The 26,867-nt window shown below is 42.2% G+C and overlaps 1 long non-coding RNA gene across 1 annotated transcript; it reads right to left on the reverse strand.

The window, feature by feature from the left end:
* Positions 1-1,743: 1,743 nt before the first annotated feature.
* On the reverse strand, positions 1,744-26,867 carry LOC144094327 (uncharacterized). The gene is made up of 7 exons (XR_013306489.1): positions 26,761-26,867; positions 24,536-24,600; positions 21,442-21,571; positions 8,560-8,795; positions 8,107-8,170; positions 7,336-7,504; positions 1,744-1,979 (listed from the first exon to the last, which is right to left on the reverse strand). It is a non-coding gene; the product is annotated as an uncharacterized LOC144094327 (long non-coding RNA).

The following is a 26,867-nucleotide window of genomic DNA, read 5'->3' on the forward strand; positions in this document are numbered from 1 at the left end:
CCTGCGGTGACCGTTGCAGCAGGCAGCCGTGCAAACCCTTTAATCAGCAGGTCACGCCACTGTTCACCGTTCAAATTTGACGAATGCACAAGAGGGCTCGGCCGTTCCCAGTTTGCAGTCGGGAAAGGGAGTGCCGGCGAAGTGCGGGATGCCTCAGAGCCGGCGCTTGCGGTGGGGGGAGGATACCGCCGGGCCAGCGTGGACGAATCACGCTGCAAGCCGCTACACGTTCGAGAGTCCGGGCTTGCTTTGCGCAATGGCGGGCGCACGGCGCTAGTATCCAGTGCGTCCTGCACTCATTTTTCCAAAGCTTGTAAGAGCGTGAGCTCTCACTACTTACGTTTGTCAAGGACGCGTATACATATACAGTGAAAATGAAATTGACCGAAACAGTTACCACGTGACCACACTTCGTCACATAGTAACGGGGCCCGCGTGGCGCGTCAATTTATACCTATACTTTCGATTCGTTATAACGTCACGGACTAGAAAACGACAAAGTCGGCAGTGGCGCGGCACGCAGCGCTCGCTCTAGGCCCCACACCATTAAATCATTCCATGTTGATGGAATTATTCTATTCCATCATATATGTGCCAGTATAGCGGCCATCGATATAGGACACTCCCCCCCCCCCCCCCCCCCTCCCCCCGTGACCACCATTTGTACAAAATTTGGGGGCCACGCGTTTGACGCAGAATGTTTAAGTGGTGTCTGATAACTAGGCATGTTCCTGCAGATAAAATTACTAATTTAGATGAAGGCCAAAATATGTGTGGGATCCGCAACTACGACCTTTTCGCCCGCAAACCGTGCAATCCGATGACCTTCAGAAGGCCATTACGGCTTAACCGTTTGCCGCGGGGGGTTCCGGGTGGTGTCAAACGATTCGTTGTGTTGTGATGCACAAGTTTATAAATTTATTAAATGATATTATGAGCGAATATACCGGACATAGCGAAGGTGGCTGTAAATTGCAACAGTACACTGTGAGAAAAAATCCCGCATAAATACAGGACATGTGGCCGCTAACCTTGTTGCCGCAACATGTGCTGCACCACTCCGCTGTGCACACACCCCGTGGTAAAGTGGTGCGGTGCATTTTGCGGCAACAAGGTTAGCGCACACACGCTACGTACCCTGTTATGTCAAATGTTCTCTATGCCACGGTGTATGTGCTGTTATTATGTCAACATAACACAAACCATCACAACAATGTATAGCATGCATGCTGTAACCAAGTTAACATGACAGTATCTGTGTTATATGACTACATATCACGTTCTGTTCTCATGCTGCACTGTACATTCCACTGCAAAGATGCTAACATACGCATGTCCCGTAGCATTTATGAGCAGCCCATGTTTATCTTTGAAAGCTGACTGAACACATGCTGTTTAATGCTTGATGGCACATGATACGCAATATTACACTCCTGTATTTTCTGATCGGAGCTAGGCCCACGTTCAGGAAAGAGGCATGCTATGCATGGTTAATGTGTCATGTCTGTAGCATGCAAACAAATTTTTCTGCACACAGGTTACGTATCAAAATGAACACACTTTGAAAGTAAACAGCTGGCGTGTGGTATTTTGCACCTCCTTCAAACACAATCTAGGAAGTGATAAAACTGCATAGAAGTGAATTAGTTTGAAACAGTTTTAATTAAGAACACAAAAAGGTACAAAAGTAGCAAAAACAAGCTACACATCAAATGATATACATTATGCATGTACTTGCAAATCAAATCTAATTTCCAATATCTAACTTCTGATATCAGAGTTCGTAATTTGAGCTACGCAATAAATCCAAAATGAAAGTTCAAAGTTCACAAACACACTAAATCCGAGACATGCAATCTTGCCACTTTTTTTTGAATTTGTCAAGCTGCTGAAGGGCACTGTGCACTTTTGGGTGGACTGAGGTGATCCTCCGGTTCAACTGCCGGCTCCCTTCCTCTGGGTTCATGCCCACTAGTTGCCTGAAAAGAATAAGACATATTAAGAAGCTAGATCATCCGAATTAAGACGTGCAGAATTATAGGGCTAGTCTAAATGTAGATCCGCCTTTGCTCTTTGCACCACTTCTGTGGAAATAAGGGTTCATGTTAACATCATTTACATGGTTATACTAGCTTTTCGAGAAAAACCACGTATCACAAAACACAGAGGAAGAGATGCTGTGATGCCAAGAAAGCAAATGCCTCCAGCATTAGACAGGCAACAGTAATAGCAATACTGCAGTTACACACTGCATTCTGATTTAGCATGCTTTACACAGCAAATTTCTGGTGCCAGAGATATGCCTTGTGCATGCTGTTGCTGCACAGCAGTACAGTGCTGTTGCTGCCACATGCCTAAGCTTCTAATTTTAAGAAAAAGTTTTGAATTCTGTGAATTCCATATGAAGAATCTGCAATATTCTCTGCGGCCTTACAGTAACGGCTCGCATGCCATCGCTTCCTTTTCTCACTGCTTCATGGTCCATGCGGCACAGTTCTGTGCTTGTTAGCAATTTTTTTCCTTCCCTACTACTCAAGGCTCTCTTCAGTGCCTTCTATTCTTTCTCAGTAGTCTGCACGGTTTCCTTTCCACATTCCTGGCCACCAAAAAGTTGGCTTACTCTCGCAGCTCAAAAGTCTGTTGGGTGAGCTGGCTATGGGTGTAAAAAAGTTAGAAAAAAATTGCTCTGTATTCATACCTTGGATCCAATATAACGTGAGGTGCTTTCTGAAGCATATGATTTTAAAAATAAACTCGTGCTGCATTTGTGCATATATGGTAGTACTGCTTTTGGCAGGTGCCCGTGCTGTAAACCTCATACAAGAGTGTGAGAGCATTGCTGCTAGAGCCGCAGCACTTGTGCTAGTTTGCATGAGCAGAACGGTAGCAAATATATCAAGGCATCAGCTGAACTTTTTTCATTGTTAGGTTGTACCCTTCATGATAAGTCATGTGACAAACAATAGCATTCCTATCGTTACGTCATCGTACTGATTACTGAAGGCACAATATCGTCCGAAAAGATAACGTGGCTGCTAGCACACCATTGCACAGAAATGCTAAAATCATCGGTTTTTTTTTTCAAAAACTAGGGATCTTACACATGACTAGCAGTGCAGTTGAGCTCTGATTTTAATACTGTGCCAAATGATTGATGTAGCTTAAGTTATTAACTGAGCCATAGTCACATAAATGCTAGCCTTCAAGATTTCAGGAAGGCTATGAAGAACTGCCCTAAAGCACGATACACAATAAGCAGACAGGTTGAGCGCACGTGTGTGCATGTTGTCTTTTAGCACAACTCTTGCTGGGTGTGGAGAATAAAAAAAAACTAGCACCTTTCCCAAGACTTACTTTGCAACTACAGCACATTAAATTACAACTCATCTCTCGAGGAGGGCCGGCTCAAGGGCGGTAAGAATATGAAAATAAATATTCTTTCCTAGCTGCCTTGTTAAACTGCAGGCTTACATAAGCCATGCCCAACATGAATTCAAGAACAGCAGATACCAAAATATTGCTTGCATGTTTTCTTTTTTCAAATCATGTATTAGGCATTAGTATATATGAATTACCTTGTAGTATTTCCCTATTGCAGCTAAATTATTTATAATCGTATTTTTTCTTGATGCTATTTATACTTTATGAACCGAACAATAGCCTCGACATGTGAGGAGTGAACTGCAGTATAATCACTGATTCCTAGTTATAATCACTGTACATGTGTTGCACCGTCATAGCAGCTCCATGTTTGAAAACAGTCACAGCGGAAACCTGAGCATTTTTAAATCCACATGTTACCGCCTGGTCTGACCTGCACTGCAAAAGCTACGCCTTGGACTCAATCATGGCATCTGTGATGTCACATGCAACCCATGTAAGCAGGGAAGCTGGTCTTAGAAAAAAAATTTCCAATCATAGTCACTATTAACTATGAAAATTCCATGGAACGTGTTTCTACGCGGTGATTCCAAATATGCCACTGAATTTTATAGACATCTAGTGCTTGTGCACTTATATGTTAAGTAAAATTTTGGAGAGAAACTAAGAAATTTTGCTGCAGAAAACTTGCTGAAACGCATGCTATTATTTTTGTCTTGACATCAACGAAAGGTACAATCATCCTGCCTATCATATAACTTGAGTTATAAGGTTCTTGTGTTGCCATTTAAAAACAATATGTACACGCTTGCCTTCCCGTTTCTCAAGTGGCAACTTCAAACACCAACAACTTAATTTCTATGATAAGTAAGATGATAATTTTACCCTTATTGCATTCCCTGACATCATTACAAATGAATGGCATGCCTTTTAACAAGTTTCCTCGAGCAAAATTTCTTACAATTTCTCTCCAAAATCTTATATATTGCATAACATAATGAAATTGAATGGCATATTTTCAATTAGCATACAAAAACATAGTGGGCAGGTTTTTTACCTTCGGCTTTTTTTTGGCTTTTGGTATTTTTTTGCTTTGGTATATTATTGGCCTTTGGTATCTTTGGTATTTTTTTGTCAATTTAATTATGGGAATAAGCCTGTGATAGCTATTCTGGGGCACACATTCCCACACATTTACTTTTCCTTTCTTTGCCATGTTCCTTGAACATGAGACACCAACATAAGGAAATGACAGATGTTTGATTCTTACAGAAAAAATCACAACTGTGAAGCATTTCTTTCATTTACGAAAGTCCTGTTATACTTGTTTCAAAGAACAGAAAAGACATCTTGAGGATGATTACAGACAGTTAAGCATCCAGACTGACAGCGAAATGTACCTCCGAACACTTGTGATGAGCTTGAAAATCTAGCTAACGATGACGTTAATCATAACCAGGGTGCTCAAGTGCAGGTGAGTGGCTGTTTCCTTATTCTTTTAGTTAATAGAAGAAGCATTCATCGCAAACAAGACACCTATAGAGGATATAGTTTTTTAGTACCGAAGTCAAGGCATTTGCCCATTACACCTTCCTACATAAACTTCAGTTTGTTTTACCAGTCCATTGTCTTTATGCATTTCATCCTGAAAATGGTAGCACAAATCATGTAATCTGATAGCTAAACATAGAGATGCATATTACAAAAGTATGCACTTCAATATTATACTGAACATTTAGACATTATTATGCAGCTTCAAGAGTTCGCTATCCCGTAGCATTCACACCAGCAGAATATACGTCTCAAGTAGATGACACGAGCCTGAAATTTCATCTTAGATGTAGCACTTTGACTTACGTTATTAAATTGCAATATGGAATGTTATTTCCAATGCACCACATTACTCTTTCAACATAAATGGAAAGCAACGCGTTCTTAAATTTTATTGTGACCTCAAGCACAGCAAATGACAGCTTGGAAAATGCGAAATGAAAATCCTGCACACATTTTCTTTGCAAAAAGTTGATGTAGGGCTACAGAAAAAACTCCGAATAAGGTGCAGCCAACTTGACATTATTCTGTAATTAAACCACATTGCCTGGCAGGTTGTCTTAACACAATGGAGAAACATTGCAATGCCATGCAAACAAAGCAAAGAAAGGGCATAGCACTCCTGTACATTAGCGAATCAGTGCGTTACATCCACTGGTCTCCACTAAGGGGCTGAATGATGCAAAAGATGCCTGAGCATGAAGTCACTGTAAGTGAATGGGCTTGTCCCAGAAGCCAGCCTTTCACAGTACACTGAATGGGACATCAGCAAAGTTCTGAGGTTTCCGTTTCGCATCATTCATTACACATTTCGTTTTTCCGTCACTTTTGTCTTTTTTCACAACAATGCGCGGTTGTTGCGCCATCAACTATGCAAGAAGACTAGAAAAGTTTTTGAGAAAGACATTACAGGAAAAAGGGTCCTTCAGAGTGCAACGGGACAACAAGTAGGAGAGCCGACGACATGACAGCGCTACAGGCAATCTAGAGCCTTGTCTCCTAGGCTCTGTGTCGTCCTGTTGCACTACAAAATACCCGTCTAATAATATGCACCACGAAGCCCAGCATGAAGTTTTGCTTAGTATTGAAGTTCTAATTTGCGTGATACCGCTTATTATGTTGCAGTTGCCAGGTTGAAAACGTTGATTTTTATTGTCATGTAGTAAGTGGAAAACTTCCGCAGCTAGCCAACCACTTTGCCAAGTTGTATTCCTTTGAGCGAAGCCGACAGAGGATGTACCTACTACCCATTGTGACGTCAGTGGTGTCTTGGTACACAAGGGTATCAAGTACTGCTTTGTATTGTAGCAGATAAAGTACTATGCCTGAATGGGCTTTTATTCATGGGGCTTGGTGCAGTTGGCTTACAGCAGCGCATGTCCTCTACCACTCTCTCCTGTTGGCCATTTCTCTCGCGCTGCACATATCTAAAATGGCACATGCTGCCGTAAATATTCATCGTTCTCACAAGTCGTTCCTTTAGCTCATGACTAGCCCAAAAACTATTTTGTGTGCTTCAGGTAGGTGCCGCTAGATAAACTTGGCTGTGCTATAGGCATGTCCGGTAGCTAAATGAATGCTTAAAGCAATAAACATCTTCATCCACCATCGATGTCAGGAGACATCGGCTGTTTGCAACTTCTAGCGCTGTATATTTGAAGTATTTAAAATAGAGCGGCTGTTCAAAGGACGGGTGCCCTGGTTTCTGTCATCGTTCGCCTATTTTCTGCTATGCAAAAATTCAGTTATAAGATGACCTTAGCTTCATTGTCATTCTACTAGTACTCCATTGCACTCTGAAGAAAAGAACGCAGAGTGCTATGCAAGCACCTCTTTACCGCAGCATTTGCATGGATATTTTCCTGGATTTCCCTGAAACTGGAAGGTTTGACAAGCGATGCTCACATTTCTCGTGTTCATATTTCTTATTTCTGTGATACAACAGCAGTTGCCACCAGAGAGTGGCATAAAAACTATGTACGAAAGAATGAAAGCTGTGGTTGCATTCACTGAAAAGCACAGCAGCCTTCCGTCTTCTGACACAAGCCATCCAACTCCCAGTGGCTTCACGTATGCTCAGCTCACATGAGAGAATGTGCCATCTAGCCACCTAGTGAAGATTAGTAGTTACTTTCTTTTTTGTCCGTGTGCCACTGCACTGTTTCACCGTAGTGTTAGACCAACTCGCCAATCAGTTCGTGTTAAGGTTGTCAAACTATGCACAAAATGCACGTGCACATTGAATCGCAACAATGTCGAGATGCTGCAGAAGGGATGCCAGGCATATGCAGTTTACATGCTATTTTTTTCCTCACAACTTACTGAGTATATACTGCAACAGTCATAAAGAGATAGATATGATAAAAACTTGTCTATACACAAGAGAAAAATTTATGTGGTTACCTCTGAATGAATTCCAATGTGGCTTGCGCTTCTTGATTGTATTTCATGTTGAGACAAAAGTATGCAGCATACAGGGTCTCCATGGCGGCCAGAAAGCTCAGTCCTTCAAAGCACTTCGCTCCGTCGAGTGTCACAATGCACGTACAATCACAGTCAAAGATGCTTGTGTCTGAAAAGAAAATTATCAACGACTGCATCAAAAACTGAGTTCCGATTAAATATTAGCAATTGTGGAGCAATTCGTTTTTTTTAATGCTGCAGCTCAGAATAATTTTTAGCATGATAATATGAACATGAGGCATACAAATCTTTCTCACATAGGTGGTCATGTCAGCGCAGCTCACAAAAAAAATATGACGGCACCTCTATGTAAATGCAAATGCTAGACACTGAAGGTATTTATAAAGCAACGGACAAGAGCAGATGGATGAATGGCAATGCATGCGATATTTTCTAGAGATGATTCTCAAGTTAATATTATAGGCCACAAACCTGAATTTTATAGCTACACTAACAAGGTTCTAGCAGCGGGTTATGCTGCCAGGTACAATCTCAAAGAGAAGACTGTGGCATGCGGATGGTTAATTTAGCTTGCTGGGCATGCCTCATCGAATTCTTGAAGCTGCATTGAGTCTGACATACAGGGTAATTCACAACAACCTCCTTCGTTACCATGCTCTAATTCTTTGTGATCAATGAGGTTTCATACTTCCATGCTTTTTAGAATGTTATACTCTGCTCAAAGCATCCAGAAAATTATGAAAATCTTACCAAGTACAACAACGATTGGTGTAGGAGGCAGGTCACTAATCAGTTCAGAAACACAGGTTGACGTCTGTGGAGGTAAGAAGCCATTATCATAATCAGATGAATATAAGGAAACTGCATGTTCAACACAAGGGCACACAGGTAACAAGTGTGCTGAAGAATCACAGGAATAATGAACACCTGGCTAATTGCAGCATCACGACTACAAAAAGGAAAGTTCACAGTTTTTTGCACTTTGGTAAACTTTAAGGTGGTGCCCATAAAATTCTACTGGAACAATGACGCATGTTAATTGTTAATTTTTCGTTGCCACTGGCTACAATTTCTGTGAACTCAAATGATGGAGCAAGTGCTCTAGAATTTTAGAGATATGTGAAAGTTTCATCTACGGTCATAAAGCAGAAATTATGTTAATGCTGAGAGGCTACCGAGTATCCATCTCCGCAATAATCTCACCTCAAAAACACTATATAGGAACTCTGTCTTTTCCTTGAAGAAAATGCACAGCAATGGGAACACCCCACTGAGCAGAGCTTTTGGACGGCCCAATGTCCTGTGCTGCCCTGTCTGTCATAAGGAGCCATTGAAGTGCCTCGTCTCCCTTCAGGCTGTGCCGCAGGAATGCATACAAGACCTCGAGGTCTGCAATTTCTTTACTGACAAATAATCCTTCTAGCTGCGTGTCCGTTAGCCTGAAAAAAAAAAAGACGTTTGGCTGTAAAGGCTTCTTGACATCGCTGAAAACAACCATAACAGTGAGTGAAAGGTAATTTGTGTGCTTGCACAAGACTTTCACCTTTTTCAACCTAACGATCCAGTGCTGACCAATTTATCAACACCTACAGGGTATGCCCTCTCTTCTTTGTGTCATGCATTACCCCTTCATTTTTTGGCTCTGCCATCTTGGTGCGAAATTGATGGTCATATGCAATGTGTTTCAGGGAAGACTGCCACTAATTTTTAAAAATGGGCTTTTTGAGTTATGAAGACTGCTTCTGCGGCAGAATAATACCAGTGTAAGCGGGAAATGCAAACATGTGAATAAAGTCTGCTAGTAAGTTGGTTAAATAATTTCTGATAATAAAATTCATTATAACTATCGCAGTCAGGCAACCGGCAGTAATTAAAAATTGTAGCCAGTCATTAGTAACAGCCATATCAGTGTTTGAATTTCGAAAACACGATTACTCTAGATGCTGTGGCCCAGCAAATTTTAGCTAGATCATGCCAAGATACAAGCACTTTTAAAATGCGTTGTTGTGTTGTGTTGTGTTGGGTTTAATGGCACATAAGCAGCTAAGGCTATCATGCGCCAGGCTCAAGGTATATGAACACTTTTCTGTAGGTGGGAGGAAACATGGTTGTGTAGAGGACTTAAATTGCTATTTCGTTCTGGTAGTAATAAGAGAAAGAAGAAATTTTATAAATGGCTAAAAATAAAAGCTTTCAAGAAGGTCAGATAACCTCAGTAGCCATCCTTGGCTGGGAAAGGATCCTGAGGCTCCCAACCATTCAAATACCCACCTCAGCCCTCTTCTCATGGAATGAGAAAATGGCTGAAATGCATCACATTTTAAAGCAAAGCTCTGGATCAAAGTTTACAGTTTCTGAAGAACATCTGCTTCTTTTAAAAAGCTAAAAACGGAAGATATGTTAACAATGGCATTTTCGCCTAAAAGCAGCGCTGGGTGTAAAGGAATGTATTCATTATAAAACTTCGTAAAGTGCTTATTTCTTAGTTTTTCGAGTTTTGCACAAGAGAATAAAATATGGTTTATTGTTAGTTCGTCTCCACATCTTTCACGAGGTTTGTCTTGTTTCGTTAGTAAGAAATTATGTGTAATGTGTGTATGTCCAATGCGGAGACGACATAAAATTACTTCAATAAATCGTTCCTGGTGCCTACAGGTCTTCCATTCACCCAGGACAGGTTTTACAAAGTGCAGCTTGTTGTTAACCTCGTTGTTCCAAGAGGCCTGCCATTTTTCTCTCAATTTATTCTGGACTGACTTGATGCAGTCCTTATGCGGTATGTTTACTGGTTTTATTTTTGCGTTAAGGGCAAGTGCGGCGCTTGCATCAGCCCTCTCATTTCCGCTGATGCCCACGTGACTGGGAACCCAGCAAAACTTTATTGTATGTCCTTGTGAATCAGCTCGTATTACATTATGTATTATGTTTCCTATTAAGGGTTCAGTTGCATTTCTGGGGTTTATTGCTGTAATTACGCTGAGGGAGTCACTGTAGATAACACTGTTCTGTATGTTTTTCTTCAATATTTGTTCTACAGCTAGAGCAATGGCGTAGCATTCTGCTGTAAAGATTGAAGCGCACTGAGGCAGCCTGACTACTTTTTCCCATTTCCCTTGCACTATCGCGCTCCCTACATAGAGTGCTGTCTTAGATCCATCTGTGTAGAAATCTGTGCAATTCTTGTATTTTTCGCTTACTCCAAGAAACTCTTGCTGTATATATTCCAGTGGGGTATGTCTTTTTTGAATGTGTGTCAGTGCGAAATCGCATACACCAGGAAACAAGTACCAAGGTGGCAACCTATCGGGTCTCTGGGCAACATCAGGAAGTGCATCTAGTATGTTTATTTCTTGGCATATTTCTTCAAAGCGGAGGAGCAATGGTTTTACAGCTTGAGGTTTGTTGGTGAACAGTGTTCTGGATGGGCATTTTGTAACTATGGTGTAACAAAGATGTTTCGGTAGCGACCTTATTTTCAGTACGTATGCACAGGTAAGCATTGTTCTCCTGTTGGTGAGGGTCGGTTCATTTGCTTCTACGTGAAGGCTATTTATGGGTGATGTTCTGTAAGCACCAGTTGAAAGGCGCAACCCGAGGTTTTGTACTGGATCTAGCTTTTTAAGGTATGATGGCCTCGCAGACCCATACACTATGGATCCATAGTCTAACGAAGAGCATACTAGAGAGCGATAGATGTGCAATAGGCACCTCCTATCGGATCCCCAACGCTTCCGTGAGAGTACTTTAAGTATATTCAGGGATTGGGTGGCTTTCTTTTTTAGGGTGTTTATATGTGGTAGAAACTTTAGCTTTTTGTCAAAAGTTAAGCCTAAAAATTTGTGTTCTTGTTTTACTGGAAGTGTGATGTCGTTCAAGTGGAGGGTGGGATTAATCTGCAGTCCTCTCTGCAGCGAGAAAAGAACCGCAACAGTTTTCTGTGGAGAAAACCTAAATCCATTTCTGTCTGCCCAAAGTGCTAATTTGTTTATTGTGAGTTGTAGTTGTCTCTCACAAGTTGCCAGGCTAGAAGATGTGCATGCAATTTGAAGGTCATCAACGTAGACCGAGTACATAATGGACTGTGGAATTATACTGGTTAAAGAATTCATTTTTACTATGAACAATGTAGTACTTAAAATGCATCCCTGAGGAACGCCGTTTTCCTGAGTAAAATTATTTGAGAGGGTTGCGCCGAGACGAACTTGGAAAGAACGGTTGGATAAAAAGTCGCTCAAATATTTCAGCATCCTCCCGCGGATACCAAGCTCTGCCAGGTCGCAAAGAATCCCGAACCTCCAGGTCGTGTCATATGCCTTCTCCATATCGAAAAAAACTGAAAGGCAGTGTTGTCTGTGTATAAAGGCCTCTCGGATTGTGTTTTCCAGGCGGACCAAATGGTCGACTGTGGAACATGTTTTTTTAAAGCCACATTGGTGGACATCAAGAAGCTCTCGGGATTCCAGAATAAACATTAATCTAATATTTATAACACTCTCAAAAGATTTGGCAAGACAGCTTGTAAGGGTTATAGGCCTGTAACTGTTAGGGGAGGTTGGTGGCTTTCCTGGTTTTAGAAATGGAACAATAATGGCTTTTTTCCAAGCAGCTGGTATTTTCCCTACTACCCATATTTTGTTAAAAAATTTTAACAGAACTTCTACAGATTGCTCAGATAGATGGGACAGCATTTCATAATGAATTTCGTCGGGGCCTGGTGCAGTTTGTTTACCTATAGACAGTACTCTCTGTATTTCTTGAAGTGAAATCAAATTATTGTAAGGCTCGTTTGTGCTGCCTGCCGTAGGGAGTCTTTGTTTTTCGGTTATGTTTTTGTATTTTAAGAATGACTGTGTATAGTGGGAAGAACTAGAAACTATAAAAAAATGTTGCCCCAAAATGTCTGCCTGTTCTTTAATACTTGTCTGAATTCCAGGATCCGTCAGCAGAGGAAGGGTGAATGGGGAATAGCTGCCATTTACTTTTCTGACCTGCTCCCACAGTTTTTTTGATGTTACCGAGCTGTTTATGGACGACACATAATTTTGCCAAGACATTTTTTCCGCGTTCCACCGTATATATCGGGCTTTAGCTTTTGCCTTTTTGAAAGCTATTAGATTTTCGTGAGTAGGATACCTACGAAATACACCCCAGGCCTTATTTTGTTGTTTTTTGGCTTCCCAACATTGTCGCGTCCACCATACCTTGTGGTTCTGGCGCACCACGCCTGTGGACCGGGGAATAGCTAGCCGTGCAGCATCGATGATACATTTTGTGAGAATTTCATTGATTTCATCTATGCTAAGTGTTTCTGAGTAAATGTCCTCTAATCTGGCCTTTTCTCTAAACAACGCCCAATCAGCTAGATGTAGCTTCCATCGCCGTGGTTTGGTTGGGGTGACTGCAGGTGAGGATGATAGGCTTATAAAAACTGGTAGGTGATCACTCCCAAACGGGTTGTCTAAAACGTCCCACTTAAAATCACTAAAAACAGAAGGTGAACAAAAAGGCAGGTCTAAACTGCTCATTTTCCCAGACGTTGGGGAACAGTATGTGGCCTTTTTCGTATTTAAAAGACATACATTATTCGTCAGGATAAAATCTTCGATTATTTGACCTCTAGCATCACAGCGTTCGCTTCCCCACAGGGAGGAGTGAGCATTAAAATCCCCAAGTAACAGATATGGCTCCGGAAGTTCTCTGATCAGTTGCTGTAGATCATGGAGTGTTAACATAAAATGTGGAGGAATGTATACGGAACAGATTGTTAATGTTTTGTAGCTTACGATACTGACTGCAACCGCCTCAAGTTTTGTTTTGAGTTTAATTTCTTGAGCAGGGACACCGCTTTGAACGACTATCGCGACGCCTCCCGATAGCCGATTTGCCTGCTCTCGATCGCGTCTAAAAGTTTTATAATGTTTCAGGATATGTACATGTTGTGGACCAAGATTGGTCTCCTGAAGACATAAAGCTGTGGGTAACATTGAGCCTAAAATATGTGTTATGTTGCTGTAATTCCGCATAAGTCCTCTACAATTCCAATGGATTAAAAAAGCCATGTTTATGTTTTTGAGAGAAAATGAAAGGAGATTTACTTATGTGGTGGGCCCGTTATGAGGGGCCTGTCTTTTTTCCGCTCAAGAGAGCTGTTCCGCCTCTGTAGTGGAGGCGGAGTGGGTGCTGTATCCATCACCTCAACCGAGGTGCTGGAGAACCGCGGAGGGCCCGCGGTGGTGTTAGTTTCAGGCCTCTCCCGACGGGGGGAGGTCTTGCGGGATGCCGACCCATGGACCGGCGCTCCCTGCTTTGAGGGTGGCAGAGCAGCCTTCGCTGTCCCTGCCTGGGGCGTGGATGGCCCTGCCACTGGCTCTGTGAAAGCAGCCTCGGCAGGTGCCGTAGAGCTGTGTGGTGCTACGCCCCCGCGCACCACATCAGCGAAGTTGGGTTTTGCTGTGAAAGAGAATGTGTTCGTAAGCGCAAAACGCCTCCTTGCTTCTTTGAATGAAATGTTTTCTTTTGTCTTTATGGTAATTATTTCCTTTTCTTTTTTCCAGGACGGACATGCCCTGGAGTACGCTGCATGGTCTCCTTTGCAGTTTGCGCAGCGCAGTGCTGCATCACATTCCTCAGAATGCTGGTCTTTCGAAGCGCATTTCGCGCAGGTTTTGCAGCCGCGGCAACTTTGTGAGCCGTGGCCAAACTTTTGACAGTTGAAACATCGGCGGGGATTGGGTATATAATGTCTGACGTTGACTTTCAAGTATCCAACTTCGATCGTTTCGGGCAAGGTACTGGTATTAAATGTGAGGACCATGTGTTTGGTATCTATTTCTTTGTTATCCCTGCGGATCTTGATTCGGTGAACATCGATTACATTCTGGTCGGTAAGCCCTTCAAGCATTTCAGCTTCTGTGATATGGATAAAGTCTGATTCTGAGATTACACCTCGGACTGTGTTTAGAGATCGGTGGGGGGTTACAGAGACAGAGATGTCCCCTATAGACGCAATGTTGGAGAGTTTTGAACGCTGGATGCTGTCGCGCAGCTCAAGAAGTAAGTCGCCGCTCGACATTTTTGAGACCTTGTAGCCAGGGCCCAAGGTATCGGTTAAGCATTTTGACACAAGGAATGGGGATATTATCCTTGCCTGTATTCTGTCACTTTCACTGTGGATTACGTGGAACTTTGAAAATGTTTGTCTCTTTTTTGAGAAAAAATCAGCTGCTTCGTTCCGCCCTCTTTTTAGAGAGCGATCAGGTTTGGATAAGGGTGGAGCCATGAAAAAATTTAGTTTTTCGGTCATGGTGCCAGCCACCCACCACGGAGTCCAACAAGGGGACGGGACAGGAACTTGAAAGCAAGTCCTGCCCACGCCAGCTGTACACCTTAACTATAACCAAATATGACTCAACTCAGGGTAGTTGGTCACACAAGGTTAACCCTCGCCGCCAGGAAAACAGGAAAAACCAAGAAGTGAGTAGGATATAGAAGAGTTGTGAGACAGAGATAGGAAAGTGAAAGATGGAGAGGAGGATAGGAAAAGGCGACTGCCGATTCCCCCCGGTCGGGTCAGGCCGGAGGTGCCGTCTGCAGGAAGCTGGGGCCAAAGTGGTGTGTTGCCTCTGCCAAGGGGCCTTAAGGGTCCAAACGCTCGGCATCGGCTCAACCACCAGGATCCCCTTTTCCCCGGACACGGCGATGCCACGCACGGCGAGGCGCGGGTGCTCGGGTCCGTGGTGATGCACAGTTCACCATCATCCCCTTGCGGGGATGTCCCTGCGGATGCTCGGGAACCCGCGGTGACGCCACTCACCGTCGTGACGCCTGCAAGCTGCAGGCGCCCCCCTGCGGGGGCTTTTAAAATGCATGCAGACAAACCAATCACTCTTTTGCACGTAACTATATATTCGAAATAGCCAAACTTTCCATGTCACAGCGCCAAAGGTAATCGTGTTTCAAAATTCTAAAAATTGACATGGCTATAAGTAATGACCAGCTAGAAATCTCTAATTGCAACCAGGTGCTAACTGTGACAGTTTTATCAGAACTTAGTTATGCACTTAACTAGTTAACATGCGGGCTTCCCTGAAATATCTGGTATACACTTATATGCATGACTACACTAATACCTCATGCCTACTGCGACATACTATCAACAACAAGAATAAATAGACTGCAAAAATTGTTGATTTTGTACTGCAGGGTAAGGCTCTCAGAAGGCAGCACGACAGACTTACAAAGGCAACTGCACCAGGTGCAGTCATCATCATCAGCCTGACTACACCCACTGCTTACATTCACAGTGCAAAGACAAACACGGACTTGAGGGAAGACACCACAAAGCGCCGACTTCAACAACGTTTATTGCTGCGCGCAGCAACGAAAAGGAAAGTCATGTAAGACTGGTAGCAGCGCCAACCCGCAAAGGAAACACATCATCACAGGTACAAGGAAGACAACATAAAGCTAAAACCTAAAAGTCAGGACGCAGACAAGAACAAAAACCATGATACCCTATTTGAAAATTCCTAAAACCTGTTGTTCTTTATCACCTAACAACACCGAAGGGGTGCTGACACAATAATCTCCCTTTTCTGCAATCTCACCAGCCTCTGCTATCTCCCTGGCAGTTTTGCTGACATACTTATGAAGAACTGTTGTTTTTCCCAAAAAAGGACCACGTTCCTTACACTGTTGGCAATCACGGCAGTGTATGCCTAGATGACGGGATGCCCCGATGACGCTATTGCTGTGTTCCATGAGCCTCTTGTTTAGACATCTGCCAGTTTGGCCAACGTAGGCTCGGCCGCAGGGCGAAGGTATAGAGTACACTACGTTTTTTGCGCACTCTACAAAAGGTTGCCTGTGCCTAACGGTGCAGGAATCGCTGCCAGTACTGGTGGAATTTACCCTCTTGCACAGTTTCGACAGCTTCTCTGGTGCGGAAAACACCACATGCACACCTGCTCTTTTCCCTATTTTTTTTGAGCTGGTGGGCGATGGTGTGCATGTACGGTAGTATCGCCACATTTTTCTTCCAATTTGTGTCAGTCCCAACGGTGTCCGGCACTACTTCCCTGCTTTCTTTGAGCATGTTCTCGGCAACCGATAACAAGAGTGAACACGGGTAGCCAGAGCCGGTCAACCGGGTCACCTGGCTAGAAAACGCATAATCCAGTCGATGCTCGCATGATTTCGTAAGAGCACTGCAAAAGCAAGATTTTACAATTGCCCGTTTGACTAGTTTTGAGTGGGCTGAACCAAAAGGAAGGACAGGTTTGTTTCCTCGCGGTTCATAATCCCAACACACATGGTCAGCAGAAAAATAAATGCCCAGATCAAGAAATCTGATGAATTCGTTCACAGCCTCTTCATGCGTCAAGATTAATGGATGAAGGCATTCGGAAAACATATCAAAGATACTGAACATGCTAGCCTGATTGGACATATCCTGTGAGTTGGTAAAAACGAGAAAATCATCAACATATCTGAAAATACCCGCAACACTGGAACCTTCACTTCTGCGTTTCAACTCTCGGTCCCGCTCCGCTAGAAAAATGTCGCTCAAAACAGGAGCAACGCAGGAGTCAATGCATATTCCGTTTTTTTGAGTGACGATGTTACCTTCCCAAACAGCGAATGTAGACTTGAGGTACGTTGAAAGCAATTCCAGAAAGTTATTTACGGACAGACCACAACTGTTCTGAAACGGAATCACTCCGTGTCTGTCAATGCAGTTCCTGACACTGATCAACAGGTTGTCCTGAGGAATAGAATAATAAAGGTCTTTAATGTCGACTGAGAAAGCCGACAGGTTCGCCTTGGGCCTGTCCTTAAGAAATCGGATCATATCGTCAGAGTTCTTCTCCTTAAAAGGGTCGTCAATCGTAAGAACATTTAAGTTTTGCTGCAGAAACCTTGCAAGCGACTTCCGCCATGTCCCATTCTCAGAAATAATTACCCGCAGTGGGCAGTCCACTTTATGAGTTTTTGCAGCGAAGAAAAGTTCCAAGCAAAAGTTGTTGAAGTCGGCGCTTTGTGGTGTCTCCCCTCAAGTCCGTGTTTGTCTCTGCGCTGTGAATGTAAGCATGAAGTACCAACTCGCCCAGCAACTGATTTTAAGCTACACCCACTGCAGGGCAATGGCCTCTCCCATGTCTCCATTTAACCTTGTCCTTTGTCAACTGTGACCACCGTACCCGGCAAACTTCTCATCCGCCCACCTAACTTTCTGCCGCCCCCTGCTATGCTTGTCTTCTCTTGGAATCCACTCCGTTACCCATAGGTGCTGTCTACTCCCGACTATATTAACTACTGTTGCACCGAGTTTCAAATTAAGTAAAATTTTAACCCAATTTTTTAATTTTGTTCACTTTTCTGACATGATAATGAATGCTCACAGCCTGTAATTTATGGATTCCTTATTACTTAAACAGTTATTGCACTAATTGTTGGAAGTTATTCTTTGACATTGCATCTAGTAGTAGAAGTGCCCTAATCCAATACGTGGCTTACCCTGCACATTCGGCATCCAGCATTACTTTAGCACACACTCAGCAACGGTTACTTTTCCTGAAACCTCAAACACTTCAATTTTCTGACATGCAGCTTGCAAATACAGTTGCATACATGCCATCTAAAATGGGCCAGGAAGTGCCGTTGCGTGAACAGCAAGGGCCACTCTTTCTGTATATCACAAGCTCGCTTGCCCTTAATGTTGATGGTCGCTCGAATTGCTGCATAAGCACGCATCAAGAGTTCTTGCAGAGGAATGTTTTGCTCCTCTTGAGCTTTCAGGCTTTCAGCAAGAAGCATTTTTTTTGCTTCCTCAGAATCATTGAAGTCTATGGCAGTGACTGGTGGCTGCCATTCTGTGCAGCCATAAGTTGTCCTTGCTGTTGCCCTCTTCAGAGGCCCTCCGCACAATTCCTCAGAAAGGCGCTTACATCCACGCCTTGCGTTTTCAATTCGGCACTGAATTTTGTAAGCAAGTCCATGAAACGTTTTACCCCCTGAAGAGGTGGACAGTGCGTCACAGAGTGCTGACGAATATTTCTGGCCGACACGATTGGCCACTGACCGGATTTGCTTTGCAGTTGGCCTTGAGGCCGCTTTGCACATTGCTGTTGCTATTAGTCTTACTACTTCTTGATATTGACTTCGTTCAAGTGGGTTTGATGCACGCAGGGCTGTTAGAATTTCATGAGATAGGGAGTTCCATTGAATCGTCAATGACTAAAAAGCTTCCAGTGATGGCTGGGGGGACGACGTTGAAGGCTCCTATGTAAACAACATTCAAATGCAATCAGACTTGGAAAAAGAGTTGAAGAGTGTAACAATACCAGTACTTACAGCAGCTGAACAAATTGCAAGATGTAATTTATTGCACAGCATTTAGAATCATTTAAACCTCTGCCCCATATTTTTGATCAAGTCAGATAGTCAGTTCAGCGTGATGTATCATCATCATCATCAGTCTATGTCCACTGCAGGACAAAAACCTCTTCCATATCCCTCCAATTAACCCTGTCTTGTGCCATCTGCGGCCACTTAAACCCTGAAAACTTGCTAATTTCATCTGCCTTCCTGACTTCGTCTCCTGTTATGCTAGCCCCTGTAGCACTACCCTTTAAGGACTATAGACAACTAACTTTATTACGTGTTTTCATTTTTCAAATGATGCATCAGACATGGAATACATGAATTACCGGGTCTGCTAAATAATTTATAATTGAATTTCTTCTCCCATGCTGTTTCGGCTTCATCGACCGAACGATGACTGTGACATCAAGTTGATGTTTTGGTCACGTGATCCACTAGAAAAACTAACATAATCAGCAGATATGTAGGTTTAATTCACTACGACATTTAATCCAGCTTCTTCCAAGACCTGAAATGACAAAAATGATTTCTCACTTGACATCAGAGTCGTCGTTCGGTCAATAAAACCGAAACACATTAGAGAAAAAATTCAGTTATAAATTATTTAGTAGTTGTAGGCAAATACCACCTGTTTCATTCTGTCGCCGAATGTTACAGCTATCAGTTTCTTTTCCATAGCTTACTGAATTGTCCTGAATTTAAGTTCACCGAACTTGTTAGCCTCCACACTTTTGCCCCGTAGGAGAGTACAGATATGGCTCTTATTACTTCCCTCAGAAATGCTTGTAAACTGCCATTCATCACCTGAAAGTACCTGCCAAGTGCACTCCACCCCATTCTTATTCTCCTAGTTATTTTACTCTCATAATCCAGGTCTGCAGTCACTAACTGTCCAAAGTAGGTGCATTCCTTACAGCTCCAATCTTAACCACATTTCTGCATATTATTTTTAAATGCACTGCTCTACTTTGCCTGCCTAGGTCATTGACCATGCTTTATGAGAAATGTTGTGGTGGGGAGCTTCAGATGATTTGACCACCTAGGGAACTTTAATGTGTACTGACGGTTTTCTATTTAATCCTTTTTAAATTTGGCTGCAATGGCCAGGAATCAAACCTTTGAACTTGTTGACCTTTGACCACTCAAAGAGTTGTGAGAGGCACTCCGTCCCATTATCTTCTCTTGTGTGTGTTTTTGGAGCCTTTAAATAATTACAATGAGCTGCAAGCAAGGACATGTGGACATGAGCAAGGACATGTGGTTTGCTGTGTCCCACATAGTGGCAGCAGAAGTCAATTATATGAGCAGGATGCAGCTTTGCTTTTTGTAGCTGCCTTTGCTTAATTTACTGTGCCTTAAGTCAAGGAGGTGCAGTCATTTGAAAAACGCTAATAACAGCAGCCACACCAAAATAATATTGTGATAGTACAAGTTTTGCTTGGCAGAAATTGCTCCAGCTCTCTTTTCAGATTATGACTACACTGGCACTTCTCGTTACACTCAACCTGCTTTCCACTCATTTCTGTAGCACTTCCCTTTCTTCGAAATAGAAAAGGATACAATCAAGTTTCGGATGACAGTATGCCAAAATCTAGTGCCTTTCCTTTTTTTCACCTTTAATTTTTGCTCTAAGAGACGTCTTGGTCCAGAGAAAAATATAGCAACTATAGCGCTATGTTATAATTTTACTGGTTTTGCCTACACATCTTGTTCACATGTACAGTCATACACAAAAGCCTGTAGGTTGCAGATTCGTGGCAATAAATGTATTCCTGTGTAGCCAGGCAAAGCACGGCAATGGAAAGTACACACGCATGATGACATATGCGTGCTCCATTTGCTGGAATGAATAGCTGACTTTCTAGCGAGGTAATGCAGAATTTTTTTTTTCGGCCAATCTGCATCCTGCAAACTTTTGTCAATGACTGTACAACCATCACATCGGAGCTCTGGTGTCATAGTGCAGTAGCAGGGCACTTAATCAAAACTCATGGATCTTCTCACTCAATATAACTAGGTGTAGTGGCTACAACAGTGCAGACAGCAATACAGTGCATCCTTAGCATGCAGTTTGCTTGCTTCAAGAATTACCAGTCATGAGAAAAAATTTAGTAAAGCAGAACTGTTTGTGCACATAGTTTGGTAAATACAGTTAAACCACTACAGTCCACCACACTAAGTAGATGCTGTTGATCACTTGACCACATCGTTAGCCTAGAATAAACTTGATGCTCAGGCTATGCTTGCTTCAAGTTATCAATTATACTGATAGCAAATCTAAATTACTTCAGAATTAACATGCCTGCCCTTTGTCTATATCAGGGTATAATAAGAATGCATATTAGTCAGGTCAGACCCATAGCTCCGCATCACTCTACTAATGCAGAAGGTGCGCGCATTCTGTGCGATGCCAGTGCCTGCATATTAAAAGAATCCCAGATGGTGGAAATTAATTCGGAGCCCTGCACTAAGGCATCTCTCTTAGCCCATGTGCAGCTTCGGGATCACAAGCCGTACCAGCCTAATGAATGCAAAGCAATGTGTAACAACACACTTCAATGCACACTCGAGAAATGTTATGTTGCCAGCCTCATCTGTGAATCCTTTGAGTACCAGGGCTTGAAATTTACCTTGGGCAGAAGATAGGTGGTGCATGTGCTTATGAATAGCAACAGAGTGTTGCATGCACTGAAAGCATCATACCTGCATTGAACGGATCTGAAGTGAAAGCACTGGAGCCAAGTATGAATGTGCAGCCCAAATTGCGACCAAAGTTTTCTTGCATGTACTTAAAGCTTTCCTCATCAACTTCTGTGCCGTCTTCCAGAAATACCTAGGACAAAAAAAGGACATTTTAGAATGTGAATTTTTAAAGCAAGGATCCATACAGTCTAGCAGGCTGGTTAACGATCTCGAGGCTAAAGGGAAGATGTGGATCTTAAAAATGAAAATGTTTATTACAAGATATAACGTAATGAAATTAGCTGTGGATATGAAATACTTCCTTCTATTTTCGAACATATAATTAGTTTCAGTACATCTCAATCGGTTTTCATATTATAGAAAAATAACTGAAGCCTAATTAGGTAATTTCTTACAGGTTGTTCAGACACTTTCCCTCAACCATGCAAAGCTATGCTATTTGTATTGTTATTGAGGTACAACATCATACAGAAATGTTCAATTTTGTTAAAGCATCATAATTACGAAATATAATTAGGTTACATTAAAATTTGATATGTTCGACCGAGCTACAAAAATATAGCATAGCTCCATGGTTCAGTTCTTTCTGATCTCGACAGTGTAAGTTTAATTGAAATTGCACCACAAAAGCATAATGAAAACATCTGTAAGGGTAATCAAGTTGGCAAAAACACGAAGTGGAAAAAACTGCATTTGAGATGCGTATGCCAGGCACTCTAGAGGCCCTTGTTGAGGCCTCAGAAAATGGCAGTATGCAGATATTCCTACAGAACTTCCCCATACTAAGTAATACTTAAATGTAGGAAAGAGCGGCAGTTTTAAAACAAGAGCAAAATGGTGGCCACTGGATATGCGGTTCTGACACATTTTGCCCCGAAATCACCATTTCAGTGCGTTGGTGGCATCAAATATGTCATTTTTAATTTGGTAGCTGGAGGTCAAATAATCATGAAAATATAGCACAGACAAGGACGACGAAACAATATGATGGCACAAACGCCATCTTTCAAGGAGGTTTACTGCAAACCACGTCAAATAAATACATTGCGCCCCCCCCCCCCCCCCCACCCAAAAAAAACAATGAACAAAGTATGCCTTACATATTCACACTGGACGCGTTGAAAACAAAACAAAAATTGATTATGGGGCATTTAACCGTATGAACTCTTTCTTAGTGAGTGTGAGTGACATAAAAGGTGCGCTACCACAATGATTGTGGTTATTTTAAAATTTTCGTAGCCTTGATTATCTCACACATCAACTTTTCTCTGTGTCTGTCTAGCACAATACCAGCGCATGAATTCCAGCACACAGCTCTCAGGTTCTGGCAAATGATCGTAATCACGACAGTTAATCATCAAATTCTCTCTCACAGCTTTGTTCACATCATAATGGCACTTTTTTAACCTCTCATTGGCACACCTGCCAGTTTTACCATTGTAAACATAGCCACAATTCAAGGGCATCAAGTACACTATGCCTTCTTTGCAATCCATGAAGCAATTCTGGTTGATTGTGGAACATTCGTTGCCTCGCCAATCTCGGTTCACACACTTACAAAGGTGCTGAAGCTTCCGAGATGCAGAGAAAACAATAAAAATGCCAACTCGACTGCCTATTTTATTTAAACGGTGCGATAAGTTGTGGATGTAGGAAACAGGCACAACCTTTCTTTTGGGAGTTACAGTCTTGACGGCAGGCACAACATGCCTGTTTGAACTTGTGCTTAAGGCACTCGGCTACAGACGCCAACAAAGGGTCTCGATATCCAGCGCTAGACAAATGGCTTATTTGCTGGGCAAAAGTGCATGCCATGGTGTACACACAGGATTTCATCGTCATTTTTAAGGCAAAAGTTAGCGATAGCTCTCTTCACCAGCCTCGAGTGAGACGAAGAAAATGTAAAGGAGGCTTGTTTGCCCTCTGCTCATAAGCCCAGCAAGTGTGGCATCACACTTCTGGCATCACACTTCTCGAAGCTGGCATCACACTTCTCGCGTGCGGTGTTTACATAAATCATGCTCTGTGAGATGCGAGGACGGAATCAAGTGACTCGAGGGGGCATCTACAAAAGCAAATATGATCACCTGGGTAGACCAGGCCACACATCCGCGTCCCTCTGCTTTTTTTATTTTCCACTAAGCTGCGTACTGGACTCTATTCATTTTGCAGGGCTCCTGAGTTCCGTTTCGTCAACAGCCCTTATAACAAACATAGATAAGGCATTTTTCTGAAACTCAGAAGTATCCAGCGCATTAAGGTCTGTTGTTCTAGTAAAAGTGCCAAACAAAAATGTTAACCTCCTAATCAGCTTCATCCGCAGGTTTGATTCCGAAGTGGCACAAGTAAATAGTATGAAGGATATAATGCGAAGAATAACATGATGCGAAATGATATCTCGAACATTTATTAATTGCAAGTATTCATGCACGTTTTGCAAGAGCAATAAGTTAACTTAATTACTGCAGCCGCATCTTCCGTCGTTCTTGCTTCCTACCTTAATGAAACAGATGCTTTACCAACTTAGAAATAGAAACTGCACTAGTGCTTTTGCGTGGCTCAATGTGGAATGGTGCCAAATTTCTGGGTGGTGGGACAAAAGCTGCTGTGCCAATACCTGTTTTGATATTTGAAACTCCTCTGTTTCTGAGAATGATACGAGTTCAACAAGAACAGTACTGAGAGATGCATGTTTAAAACAGTGCAATGCACATATACCTTTAACCAGAACAGCCAGCCATTCCAAACTTGTGATCAATTTGGACTTTATTTTTCTGAACTGCACTTTCCGGAACCCAGAGGGTCTCCTTTGTGCAGCATCTGCTCATGTGAGAAGCTGATAAGGTGTCACGATGTGGCCTTCGTAAGGTAAGACTCTGGTCTCTCGAGGCGATCATATTCGCATTTGTGGATGCCCCCTCGAGCCACCTGATTCCGTCCTCGCACCTCGCAGAGCATGGCTTTTCTAAAAACAGCACACCAAAGCATCTCCCAAGTAACAGTGCAGAACACAGACGGGTGCACGAGATGAGAAGGCGACACAACAAGCGCTGACTTGCAATGTTTGTTTTGAGAAATACAGAACTTCATATACCCTTGCATAATGTCGCCACATGTTCCAAGGACACGTGGCTTGCACACTGTGTGGCCCACGCACTCCTGCAAGGTCGTGAATATGATTGCACGTTTGACAGCTCAAGTTCTTTTTTTGTTAGCAGTAGGGAAGGTGTGCTCACGCATTGTTCTCTTAGTCTGAATATCCTAGCTGCCCCAATAATCTCACAGACCACCTGTTCACTGTGTGTTTTCAGCACTTTGCATCGATGATTGATTGAGGAATTGATTTTGCATTGTTGCATTGAGCACTACAGCATATTTTTGTCTGGATACACAGCACAATGCACTATTTTGCAACTTTGGAATTTTTTTTCTGAAATTTATTCAGTTTAATTTTAGTGTAAACAATTTCTCCATGTAGTACATGTTTTGGCGAGGCAATGTAAAGTTTTATGTAGCTCATAAATGTCGTGTGGACTTTTAAAAAAAAGTTCCGAAATGAAGCATTTTGAGCTAAAAAACCAAACTACAAAAAACAAAAACCTTGTGCAGGCATTGTCTTGACACATGATAAAAAATACAACTCATATAAGTTGTCCAAAAAAACTTTGAAGGCCAAAAAGAAAAGAAACATTTTATAATGAATGTTGTACGGAGACCTACTTTTGCACTAGTCTGGAAAATTCAAAGGGCTGTCAGATGATGAGAAAAATTTTTTCTAATTGGATATTAAGAGAAATTTTTTTTGTGAGTTCAATAAAAAGACAAATTTTTGGACCAAGATCAAAGAGGGTTATGAGCAAACATTCGTGCATTTGGCATGAAATGACCCATGTAGTCAGCTGCATAAAATTTAGGTGAGCTATATTACATGCACACATCTTTTTTTTTTTAAGCAATGTTACTGCCTCAGGGAATATAAAGGGGGTAAGTTTGGGTGGTTTCGCTAGATGCTAAAATAAACTGATGACCACTTGCTTTGAACATGTATAGCAGACCTACCAAAATGACAACTTTGGTCCAATACACAAAATTCAACTGTTATGCTCATTAAATTTTTCTGGTGCTGGCGAGAACGGTGGTAGAAGCCGCGTCAGAACTTGAACATTTATTGTGCCAAACACAAAACAATTGAACACTTGGAAATTCAGAAGTGGAAATATACCAGTAATACAAAAATGGCAACCCTTATCCATTGATTTTAATCAATGAAATACAACCAAATTAAACTATTCAGTTCAAATCTGCATTAGCTATTATAATTTACTCAAGTTATCTAATGGCCCATGCAGAGGCAGTAAGAGAGGGGAGGGAGTGGTTGCAAAGTGATACATAAGAACAATGCTGAACTGCAGGTTTTTCCAGGAAAAATAAATGCACGTATATATTAAAATATTGTAACATCATTATACAGGATTATGGGGCAAAGGAAATACACATTGCTATAAAAAATGTCTTGTACAAAAGATATTAGGGTGAGAAACAAAACAATGCAAGCCGCAGTATCATAATTGGTTCAAAATTTTTAGAAACAGTCGCAACAGCAGCAACCAACGACACCACAATGGCAAAACAATGTATAATTTGTATCAAGAACAATAAAAATAATGCTCAAACATGAAAAATCGGCTCAGTGAATCAATTCAGTGAATTTGGCAGATTATTTTAATTGTTTCAATTTGCTTGAAAACGAGTATTGCACTTCACTTAATTAATACATTAATTACTGAAATAATGAATTCGATTCAGCTTTTGCACGCACTTAATGACATGTTCAATTCTAAGAGGTTCACTTGTCAAATGGTTTCACTTGTATATAGATTTACGAAATTGTGCAGACAAACAAAAATGCGTACATGCTGTCTGTCGAAGACAGGATAAGGAGCGAATTAGCTCCCAGGCGCAAAAAAAAGTAATAACGGTATGTATAGCATGTGCCCATCACCTTAATTGTCACTTCAATACGGCGAATCGAAACCATGTGCGCCCGCGCTCCGCATGTATACGGTAACGAGCAACGATACTCGATAATGCTGTATTTCGAGCTGGCCAGGTTACTGATACGTCGATGCGAGGGCTATTTTGGGGCATGCATATATGTTTTCTTTGCATTTCACGCGACAGTACGCGCTAACTCGTTCATATGGTTTCTTTTTCTCCTCTCGTTGCAGCTGCCAATCCCTACAGTGAGTTGTTCGCCGCGAAAACTGACAGTGCTGTCTTGATAATCGCAGCGCTGATAAAAGCTGAATGTATGCATACCTTGAAAACGAGCAGCACTTGCTTTGTCCGGCCAAGAAATGCTGTCTTGTTTGGCACACAGTTACAGTCGCCGTCAAACGACGTGCTCTTCGCGCGCCATTAGTTGC

The sequence above is a fragment of the Amblyomma americanum genome, chromosome 1 (assembly GCF_052857255.1).
Source record: "Amblyomma americanum isolate KBUSLIRL-KWMA chromosome 1, ASM5285725v1, whole genome shotgun sequence".
Lineage (NCBI taxonomy): Eukaryota > Metazoa > Arthropoda > Arachnida > Ixodida > Ixodidae > Amblyomma > Amblyomma americanum.